Source organism: Leopardus geoffroyi, chromosome C2 (genome assembly GCF_018350155.1).
Source record: "Leopardus geoffroyi isolate Oge1 chromosome C2, O.geoffroyi_Oge1_pat1.0, whole genome shotgun sequence".
Classification (NCBI taxonomy): domain Eukaryota; kingdom Metazoa; phylum Chordata; class Mammalia; order Carnivora; family Felidae; genus Leopardus; species Leopardus geoffroyi.
In genome coordinates, this window is record NC_059333.1 from 66534979 (window position 1) to 66544890 (window position 9912).

At 40.9% G+C, this 9912-nt stretch overlaps 1 long non-coding RNA gene across 1 annotated transcript; it reads right to left on the minus strand.

The window, feature by feature from the left end:
• Positions 1-1271: 1271 nt before the first annotated feature.
• LOC123576109 lies at positions 1272-4314 on the minus strand. Its single transcript, XR_006701167.1, has 3 exons — positions 3523-4314; positions 2993-3029; positions 1272-2462 (listed from the first exon to the last, which is right to left on the minus strand). It is a non-coding gene; the product is annotated as an uncharacterized LOC123576109 (long non-coding RNA).
• Positions 4315-9912: the final 5598 nt, after the last annotated feature.

Here is a 9912-nt window from a genome sequence, read left to right on the forward strand (position 1 = left end):
TCTCAAAGTCCTTTGTTCTCTCCATCTTTCAGAGTACTCTTATGTTTGTTTTATATTTTATGTCCAGGGTTTTCAGTTGTGCTTACTGGGAGCAATAGGGAAAAGTACATCTCCTCCATCTTCCTGGAAGCAGAAGTCACAGGTATCTTTTAAATGCTAATAAACACTTGGTGATTTGACTTGGGTTTATCATTTCCTCCCTTTCTACTCCTACCCTTTGCACAAAGACAAAAGAATAAAAGCACCAAATTAGTAATATATTTTTAATCAATTAATAATATATCTATATTTAATCAAAAGGCAGTTTAAAGAAAAAAGTAAATAAAATAAAGATATAATTTAAGATACATGTCTATCTACCCACATAGATATTTTTATACAAGTAATCACATGAAAGTTAGCAGATTCAAAAATATGTATACACTGATGCTGCAAATTGGTGAACCGTGGGTATCTTCTAGAGGCTCTCAGTCCTTGGGGTAGAAGCTGATAGTTACACTGGCCAAAAGTCCTGGGCAGAATCAAGAGTAATATGTTCCCTATTCTGCATGCAGGCAGTAGATCAGGGCACTTTGCCTTTTAGTTTCCAAATACACATATTCTTATCCATCTCTCTTCTAGGACAGACACAGCAGGGTAGTCAGACAGACAGATAAAACACATACTCACTGTGACACACTTGAACTAGACTAAGAGAAAAGTGACTAAAAATGGTTTTAATATAAGAAAAGAGTATGTGAACAATTAATTAGGAAGCATGGTGGGGCGCCTGGGTGGCTCAGTCAGTTAAGCGTCCGACTTCAGCTCAGGTCATGATCTCGCAGTCCGTGAGTTCGAGCCCCGTGTCAGGCTCTGTGCCAACAGCTCAGAGCCTGGAGCCTGTTTCAGATTCTGTGTCTCCCTCTCTCTCTGACCCTCCCCCATTCATGCTCTCTTTCTGTCTCAAAAATAAATAAACGTGAAAAAAAATTAAAAAAAAATTAGGAAGCATGGTGTGGAACACCAGCATTTGTTGATATTATACTATGAATTGGATACTCTATAAGTATTATCTCATTTAATTTTTTAAAATTTATTTTGAGAGACAAAGAGAGAGAGAGAAAGAGAGAGCATGAGTCAGGGAGGGGCAGAGAGAGAGGGACAGAGGATCTGAAGTGGGCTCCATGCTGATAGTAGACAGCCCAATGTGGGGCTCAAATTCACAAATCATGAGATCATGACCTGAGCCTAAATCAGATGCTCAACTGACTCAGCCACCCAGGTGCCCCCATCTCATTTAATTTTTAAAGGTTGGTATTATTACTCCCTTTTAACAAGTAAGTAAATTGAGGTTGCCTAAGACCACATCTAATAATTGCAAAGCCCAAATTCAGTTTGTTGGATTTGAAAATCTGCTTTGCTATCTATCTCTCATGGAAGAAGGTGGGATTCTGGGGAAAGTAGTGTTAGGAGATAAGGAAACAGAGATGCTTAATCAGTCTATGAAGTGACCACAGAGGACTGACTGATGTGGCTGGACTTCACTGCATTTTTCAGTCTCTTGTATTCTCACAACTGAGCTGTACGTTGTCCCAGAGTCTACAACCTTCTCTTCGTAGGATGCACTTTTATTTCAAGAGGAAAGTTTGGGCTGGTTCTGTTCTCTTCTTAGATTTAAAGGGAGTTGGCCGGGTCTTCTCTTCCTGAGTGTATATGACTAAGAGAGATGGGAGGGGGCCCACAGCACAGAAACTCATTGCCAAGAACATCTCAGGGTGGAGAGACCTCTGGAACATTTTTTCCACTCTGCATCAGACAGATTAGCATTTAATTGGTTTCAGCTGTTCTTAACATGCTGCCTAGAAAACTTCGATGTACTTTGCTAAATTCAATATTCCTTATGGCTAACAGATTAAAAGCCAAAAATACTCTTGAAGATCCTTGCTTTGGATCACACTGAGTTCTCTGCTATTGTTCACCCATTTGGAATGCTCTGGGAATGCTAAATACTTTGGATTTTGTATAAAAAAAGAAACAAATTTGTCTGTTATGACTCTTGGAATCAAGATATCTAGATCATAGTCCCAGCTTTTTCTGCATAGCCTGTGACTTCAGTAAACCTCTTCACCTCACTGGACTGCACTCAGTTTCAATCTAGAAAATGAGGAGCTTGAGCTCAATGATCTCAAAAGTTGCTTCCATATCTCAGGTTCTATAATTGTTTTCATTGTTCTGATGTTACAGTACAATTCTGAAAATACAATGATATGATAGTTTCTAATTAAGAAGGGTGCAGGTCAGCAATGGCAAATTGCATCTTGGAACCCATTCAGGGAGGGGGTTCAAAGAACATAAAATGGATACGGCTTACTCAACAGGTATTTTACTCTTCAAAGGCCAAAGGCCAAAGGGCTGGGGGGATCTCTGTTTCATGGTGTGTTGTTGGGCAAGGACACTTCAGTCCCCACCCTTCATGTCTCCATCTATGAAATGCAAATAAGAACACCAACCCATTAATGCAAAAATTTTTAAGAGGTTTAGTCAAAAGATGGGATGCAAATAGTGTGTATCAGACACTGAGGACCACAGCGGGGGTACAGCTACAGTGACTGCTCTTTTCTTAACCATCCCTCCTTGTTCTTCCCCACATTCCCTTAAATTGCTTATCCTCCAGCTTTTCTTTGCTTTTATTTCTTCTCCCTTGCTGAATCACCTTCATGGATCTTCTCTTTATCACTGCTAATTGATGACAGAGGTGGCACCTAGAGCAGCGGAAAGCTCAGAGAGGTTCTGCCCAGCTGTGTAGGACGACCTGAGGGGGAGCTTCTGAAGCACTGCTTGCCACTCACTTTACAGAAATTATAGGCCAGGCTTTACAGGGTCCCCAGCAGTTATTGCTACCTTATCACCCAATCTCAAATTAGCATTCAATTGACTAATTTTCAGGCTTAATCCTGAAGCCTGGGGGGACTCCCAACCCACCTCTGGCAGACCCAGGAGCTTCTTCAGTTACCTTCAGGGCTTTGAGGCCAAATGTGGGTTTACTTGAGCTTGAGCAGAGAGAGAGAGAGAGAGAGAGAGAGAGAGAGAGATGTGACGTATCTCTATTAAATGTCTTCTCCATCCTCTAAAGCTAAGGATCCCTCTATGCCTCCATGAAGGAATTAATGCCTGAAATAGCTCACATTGTTGGGCCCATAGCTGGTGGTGCTGCATTCATGGTCCAGGACCCATTTAGGGTCACAGGCTTTTCAAGGCCAAAGCAAATGCTAGCACCTTGGTGCAGGTACTAACATTGAAGAGCTGTCTGCTTTGGATGAGATGGTTCTCCAGGAGTTCATGCCTCGCATCGGTGGAGTAGATTTGTGTCAGCAACACACAGAGCTATGACATTGAAGGCAAGAGTAGATATTGAAAGTTGTAGGCTGCTTGTAAAATTTCATGAAGGGGACTGTATCAACATGGAAACTTCTTCCCTAGGGAAAAATCATGCACTGGGAGTCTAAAGTGTGGGAGAGAGTTTAGTCTTGGTTATTGACTCACCTATTTGGGAATGTCAGCCTTACTAGATTGGAAAATGGATGAACAGTGTTCTTTTCTTCTGGAAATGTCATGTGTCCACCTGAGAGAGGAAGGAAGGCTTGTAGACAGCAAGGTTTGCCCAGTCCCATCTGGCAGGTTTTTGCCATACTACAAGTAGGACTAGCCTGCACATGCTCTTCTCTATACGTGGTGGAACATTCTAGCTCTCTGAACAGCCGCAAGGGTATAGAACAAAACTGAGCCTATTGAGTGAGCCCACCAGTGCAGCAAGTCCCCAGTGTGTGCTGACCACTTACTTCCTCAGAACCCAGGTCTCACGTGATTATATGTAGAACACCTTACTGAATCTTTCCCTTGCAACTTGGAAATTAAACAGTATTTCAGGCATTATTTCTCTTAAGAGTTTACCCATGGTTGGAAATGTGAAGAGTCCATGGAATAAAAATGAAAACAAAAGAAGATGAAAGTTATTTGTAAACTCTAAAGTGCTGGTGCTGTTTATTTGTTGTTGCTATATAAACCCCATGGACGCTCCCCTGGTGGTCCCTATATTCTGTGTGCTGAGTCAGGGAACAGGGCCCTGTCAGCTGGTGACTTATATGCTCATATTCCCTGAGGAGAAGCCCAATCCTGTTCTTGTAGCCTGGCCAGCCTTGGCAGAAGGCCCAGGCTCATTAGGTCCTGATTGTGCTTTTTCTCCTCAAAGTCCTAGCGAGGCCCATGCACATTGACCCCAGGCACTTTCTCTCATTTTCCAACCTGGATTCACCTTCAGTTAAATACGGGTGATGGGAGATCACATAGTTTTCTTCTGTTTGATTATAAAGAGAGAACTTGAGGGAGCATGTATTCCTGAAGTCCCTCCCTGCTCCCCACACATTGCTCTGGCTCAGGTGTCAGAGAGGAGGGTGTGGTTGGAGTCATGCCCCAAGGCCCCCCAGCTCTCCCACACAGCCTCTATTTCTCCATTGAGTCCCCTTCCCAGCCCTTCTGAAGGCTTCTCTTTCTTTCTCTGGCATCCTTTCAGTCTGAACTCATGTAAACTATTCATGAGCCAGGCAGCATTATCCGATTTTTATAAACTCCACGATAGAGGTTTGTAAGAAAGCAAGTCCTGGTTGTGAAAGAGACCATGAACATCAAGTTCTCATACTGCTGCTTTAGAAATAGGTTTTATTAAAAACTGATTAGAATTTTTTTTGGGTAAGGACTGCTAAAAATATTAGGAATTGACTTGAAAACTCTACACTTCATTATGTTCATTTCCCCCAGTTTATTTGTTTACAGCCAGAAAATCTGACATATCTTAAGTTGCTTGCTTTTGCCATAGGCCATAAACTTAATTTTTAGCTGCTGCACCTTGGAAACCTAAGACACTTAGACCATTGTTATTTATATTCAGGAAAAATTTTTATTGTAATCAATCAGGTTTACTTTACCAGTAATTAGGTCAGCTGGGATAAATCTGCATCCCCCCCACCCTTTTTTAGTGGTGATTACATTATGAGAACTATTATATCTCATGATTATGCATTTGGATATTGTGCACTAACAAAAGAAAAACAATGAAATGAAATGAAATGAAACGTATAGGAGAAAACTCGATTCCCCTCTCCTCCCCATGCCCCTTTTTGGCTATTTGAACATAAACAGTTTTATTAATGTCCAGGGGAGTTTAAATTCTTCTTGTTAGGATGACTATTCTTTCCTAAGTGAAGATTTGTGCTCTGAAGTCATTGTATTCTTGGGCTTTGGTCCAAAGTGACTTCATTTTCTGCCTGCTGGGATTTCGGAGAGACTGCTAATGTAAGGGCGGCAGATTTGTGAGCCAAAGATGTCTTTTTTTTTCTGACTCATGTTAAATAGGACTGAACTGTGTGTTAAGATACAGCAAGTTTCTCCAACATTTCAATTAAGTGTTGCAGAATTCTACTTGGCCCAACCATGGAGTTCATTAAAATGTACATTATAGATCTGATAAACTTAACAATAAATTGGCATTGGGAAGGCACAGGAACAGCTACTAAAACTCTAAAAATAACAGTTCTCAGAGAACAGTTCTCAAACTCATATTAAACACATCAGAATTAATTTCAGCTGCATCAAAAAGCTGGCATGCAAGTCAGTCCAGGATTTTTTTTTAATTGGTTTGAATAGAATGGCAAAATAATTCTAGGGTTTTGAGATGGAAATGAAGAGTTTACTATTCATGAGCCCATTTATTAAGAATGATGCAGCCATCTCAGCCAGGAACATCAAGCCTTGTAGAATTTGACACCACTGTGAAGCAGGTTAACACTCCAGGGAGAGTATGAGCTAGAAAAAACTGTCAGTTATAAGTTCTTTCTCTCCAGTCAGTTACTCCAGCCTTCTGGAAGAAGAAAAGTTTCAGAAGTCACCTTAAAAGATAATCCAAGATATACAGAAACAATTTTTGTAGAAGGGTGTTTATTGCAACATTATTTATCATAGTGAGAAACTGGAAACAGCCAAAGAGCCAGAAAGGGGATTGGTTAAACAAACTATGGTACAGTTACACCATGGAATACTACACAATCATAAAATAATGTTATGTTGTAATTTTAAAACTCAGAAGAAAATTTTATGATTAATATTTTTTTTCAGTTTATTTATTTATTTTGAGAGAGACAGCATGAGCAGGAGAGGGCAGAGAGAGAATCCCGATGCAGGGCTCAAACTCACCAACTGAGATCATGACCTGAGCTGAAATCAAGAAGAGTTGGAGGCTCAACCAACTGAGCCACCCAGGCGCCCTAGAAACTTTTATGATATATTAAGCTACTTTTTATATATGGAGAGAAAAAAAAAAAAAAAAGCAGGCTAAAAAAATAGTAGACTCCAAAAGTTAATCGTGGCTGTCTCTAGGGCAATGCCAAAAAAGCTGAATTTTTCTCTCTGCCCTTTTCTATAAATCCTTTGTAATCAAAGAAAAGAGAAATAAATGCCACAAAAATATATTTTGTTTGCAAAATCTGCCAAGAGATGGTGAATCTTTTAATCTCTTATTTTTAAACTAGAACTCTGAAATTATGTGGCTTTTTAGAGATTCATCTACTTTTGTATTTCTCATCAATGTTTAAAAATATCTGTCATTTCCTATCATATTTGGAAGTTTTCTGCTCTCCATTTACACAATGCCCTGGGGAAATTAAATTTGACCTTGTCAAAGTCATCAGAAAAGCCTTAATCTTGTTTCTGTGTGAAACCTCTTTAAAAGTTGTTAGGTGGTGTGAATAGGCTGTTAGATTGGTCAAGAGGCCACCAGCACTGAAATAAAATGGTTTTTTATCACTGCAAAAACCTCCATGGATAAACTCCACCCTCGAAGCAACATACAAACCCCAGAAACTCAAAAGAAGACATATATGCTAAGCCAGAGTGCTCCTGCATGCAGAGCACAGATCAAACCACTTGTTTGATGCACTTGAAGATGCAGGATTGAGGCTTCAATCCATAAGACCGATCTGGGTGAACATCAGGCCTTAGGTTAAACCACTCTTGTATGGGAGGATCCCTGTGCACAATTTCACAGCACAATGAGAATGACTCTTGGTTAGATGGGAAATCCTACTAAGCCCTATTATCCAAGATTGTCGGGAAACTACAGTGTTACTGTATTAGCTGCTCTTGATTTGAGACACATGTGTCAAAAAAAAAAAACTACTCAATCCCCACCCCCACCCCCCCAAACAGCACAAAGAGGGGCATTCTAAAATCACGACTCAGCAATACTCAGTCCTTAGTGCTCCTCCCACCACAGCTGTCTGCCCAGGACCTGTGGCGGCGCGTCATGTTTCATGTTTCCTACCTCCACGTTGCACTCCAACGTGCAAAAAGGATGATGGAGCAGCATTTCTCTGTGCTTCCAGCCGTAGGTTGCCCTGGTTGCATGCTCTAGGGAAGGAGAGAGCAGAAACTCCAGGCCACAGAGGCATGGCAGGGTGGCATGGAGTGGTGGGGTACAGGAGGATGCAGTGGCCGGGTGCCCCTACCATGGGGATAAGGAGATCTAGGTCAGAGGAGCGGACGAGTAAAGTGAGGAAGAACAGAGGGTGACTAGAGAGGGGGTTAATAACGTGCGCAAGCAAGGTCGGGGCACCAAGCAGCGCAGAGGTGGGGAGGAGAGTGGGTGGGTGGCCCCGGGGCAGGGGGCGGGGTGAAGAACTGCTAGACGGTCAGGTGGGAGGCTTGGTGGGTAAAGTAGAGGTTCTTTGGACAGGGATCTGTGGATTATAGTTTTAGTTTTGTGTGTTTGAAAAATGTTTATTTTTCTCCATCACTCAAATGGTGGTTTAGCTGGATAGATCAGTCTAAGTTGAGAGTTTTGTTCATCCAGTTTTGTTCACCTTGAAGCTGCTTTTTCCATCATTTTGTGGCATTTAATGTTGCTTCTGAGAAATCTGGTAGTATTCTGTGTGTGTGTGTGTGTGTGTGTGTGTGAGAGAGAGAGAGAGAGAGAGAGAGAGAGAGAGAGAGAGGGAGAGAGGGAGGGAGAGAGAAAGAGAGAGAGGGAGAGAATCTGTATTTTCTTTCTGGCACGTTAAGATTTCCTTTTATTCTTTATGGTCTAAGTCTCATTACAAGGTGGGAATTTATTTTTATTTATCCTTTTGTCACCAAGAGCAAACTTTCAATCTGATGACCTATGGCTTTCTTTCCCTCTGGGGAATTCTTAGCCATTGCTTTATGCAAAGCAACTTACATGGCTTCTCTGTCATTCTTCCCATTCTCTTTTTTTGGGATCTCATGTTATATACATGTAATCACTCTTTTGTATATTTAAACTGTCTCTCTGTTGAATTTGGGGTGAGCACCTTAGGTTTGATCTTGCCAGTCACTGGTGCTTCCTTTACTGAGTCTAAAGTTCATTACACCTATTAAGTCGTTTTTAAAATTCCAAGGGCTACCTTTTCATTTTCAAGAGTTCTATTGGTTATTTTGCACATCTATCTATTCTTGCTTCATTTATGCCTGATTTTGTTCCGTATGGCTTTTTATAACTGTTAGTCTCTTATCTCTTTCAGCTTCCTTGTTTTAAACAATTTGTTATGCTATCCATTAAAATTATTTTTTTTCTGCAGAGAATTCATGTTCTGATTTAATGCTTTATTGACTGTAGGTTTTTAGGTTAGGATTTCACGGATTTTAGAATTTTGATCTGCAAGCTTATTTTGAATTGGAATATTTTTACTGTTGTTTGTTTTTAATCTGCTTTTTCCCCCTCTCTTCTATTTCTCTAAATCCATTTGGTTTTATAGTTGTCTTTTTACTTGACCCCCTGGAATTCCATTTCAGAACCAGCTGCTATAAAGGCAGGTCAAGGCTCTTGGCCAAAGTGATGTCAGAGATAACTTGGGTCCAGTCACTGGGCCAACACATGGCTTGGTTCTTTTCCTGGTTTCATGACTAGATCGCTTTTCATTGCCCCAGGTACACAGACTCTCCTAACTCATACATAGCTCAGGCAGTCTCTCTCAGTTGGTCACCCCAATTTAGGTCCCTTGTTGCAAGTGGAGTAGGCTCCCTGTCTAGCAGTCACCACTTCCTAATTCTGGGCCTGGAGACCAGCAGGTCCATGGCTTCAGCCCAACTCAGTCTTTGGAATTCTGTTGCTTTTCCTTGTCCACAGAGATAGCAATCTTTTCTTTCCCCCGGAACTCTGTAATGTCATTTTTGTTTCCTTTTTTATAGTTTATATTTGCCACATGTTAGGGAAAGAACAGCAATGCCAAAATGTGAACTTCGTGTCCCATTTATTAAAAGTCCATGGGGCACCTGGGTGGCTCAGTTGGTTGAGTGTCCGACTTCGGCTTGGGTCATGATCTCACAGTTCATGAGTTTGAGCCCCTCGTCGGGCTCACTGCTGTCAGCTCAGAACCTGCTTCAGATCCTCTGTCTCCTTCTCTCTCTGCTGCTCCCCTGCTCACGTCCTTTCTTTCAAAAGTAAGGTAAAACATTAAAAAAAAAGTCCAGCAGCTCTTTTTAAACATTTACCTTGCCATGATTTTACTTTTCTGTAACAGATGAGTAACTTTTAATTAATACACTGGCCATGGTTTGTAATGTTAAGGATTAAATGAGAATTTTATATTTAGCATTAGAACAACTTGCTGGCTATAAAAATAATAAGGCATGATTTTCCTTATCAAGGTTAAACTGTTCTTACTGGATCAAGAACTGTATATCTGAGTCAATTTGCAAATTCAGTGGTCCCCCAAGACCTAAAATCCAGAAAAAGCTAAGGATATTCTCTTAAGATTTTTAAAAAGATATGTAATCATAGGATTTTACAGCTCAAAGGAACATCAAAGATCATATATCATTAGCTCCTCATTTCTGGACCTGGAAAAGGAGACAGAGAAATTAAAG